Below are 1415 nucleotides of genomic sequence, written 5' to 3' on the forward strand. Positions count from 1 at the left end.
GGTTCACTGCAACAAGAATACTTATGGAATTCATTGATGCAATTTAAACTGTGAATTGATTTTACGGATTGTAAAATAGGAAATTATCCCGTGTTGTCCTGTGTGTGTCATTCCATCTGTCCTTTGGTGAAACTTAGTCTACTTAGGAACATTCTGCTCAACATGGCTCACTGTAGCGTAGTGTTGTGTGCTCTGGAGTAAAGCAATCTGAATTAGATATGACCAGAGAAGCGAAAGAGATGGGGGTGACAGCACGGAAGGCCACAGTCCCCCGGGACCCACAAAGTGTAAAGCTGAAAACCTGGACATCTTCAGAGACAGGAAGGGCGGAGCCGACGGATTTCTGGAAACCAGATAAGAGATCCGGCACGTACGATCAATCGATGGATAGGTGTGTATATCTTACCTGTTATGCTATACAAATCAATATTTAGTGTGAAAAATATATTTACTCACATCAAAATCTCCGTGAAAACACAAAAACACGTTATTGTTTATTCTTTCTTTCAAGTCAAAAATGTTGAAACGGAAACGGAAGTACGGTGTGAAATATGACAACTGTAAACCCACCGCTCTCTAGTAATTAAAACCAAGAATATTAATTATTATGATATCGCTTCCTGAAATATAGTAAAAAACAAAAATTTAGGTTTATTCTTTGCCAAGAGGCGTGCGTGCCATAGGTTGCTTATGCCTGTTTAAGAACATCACCACCAAGGCCGCTCAGGACAATAATGAACATTCGTTTATCATTGCTTCAAAATATTATTGTTTCATTTCTGGTTTTATTTACTCGAGAGTAGTGAGATGACTTTTGTCACATGACACACCATACTTCCGTTTCCGTTACAATCTTTTTTGACTCTGGGGGAAAATAACGATAACGTGTTTTTCTGTTTTCGCGGAGGTTTGGTGTGAGTAAATATATTTTTCACACTAAATATCGATTTGTAAAGCATTGCAGGTAAGATATACACACCTATCTATCGATTTATCGTACTTACCGGACCTTTTGTCCGACTTACAGAAATCCACGAGAGTATTCGGTTTTCCCCACCCGTCTCTGAAGGTGACCGGGTTTCCCGCTTTACACTTTGTGGGTCCTGAGGGACTGTGGCCTTCCGTGCCGCCTCCCCCTCTCTTTAGCTTCTCTGGTCATATCTAATTCAGATTGCTTTACTCCAGAGCACACAACACTACGCTACAGTGAGCCATGTTGAGCAGAATGTTCCTAAGTAGACTAAGTTTCACCAAAGAACAAGTGGAATGACACTCTAAAGACAACACAAGTAATTTCCTATTTTATGTCCGTATAATAAATTCACAATTTAAATTGCACCAATATGTATGTATATATATATATGTATATATATAAACATATACATACACATACAGATTTATATATACATATATAT

The 1415-nt window shown here is 38.4% G+C and overlaps 2 protein-coding genes across 3 annotated transcripts in view; one reads left to right on the top strand and one right to left on the bottom strand.

The window, feature by feature from the left end:
- LOC106868500 (zinc finger protein 239) overlaps positions 1-719 on the bottom strand; it is a 6968-nt gene extending 6249 nt beyond the window's left edge. The window contains exon 1 of the mRNA XM_014913806.2: positions 457-719. The gene's annotated coding sequence lies outside the window, so the exon portion shown is untranslated. The remainder of the gene's footprint in view (positions 1-456) is intronic.
- Positions 720-777: 58 nt separating this feature from the next.
- Positions 778-1415, top strand: part of LOC128251066 (zinc finger protein 271-like) — a 3440-nt gene continuing 2802 nt past the window's right edge. Inside the window, exon 1 of one of the 2 annotated variants that reach the window (XM_052977400.1) lies at positions 778-964. The gene's annotated coding sequence lies outside the window, so the exon portion shown is untranslated. The remainder of the gene's footprint in view (positions 965-1415) is intronic. The other variant, XM_052977401.1, reaches the window with a different exon arrangement.

This window comes from Octopus bimaculoides, chromosome 28 (assembly GCF_001194135.2).
Source record: "Octopus bimaculoides isolate UCB-OBI-ISO-001 chromosome 28, ASM119413v2, whole genome shotgun sequence".
NCBI classification, from domain to species: domain Eukaryota; kingdom Metazoa; phylum Mollusca; class Cephalopoda; order Octopoda; family Octopodidae; genus Octopus; species Octopus bimaculoides.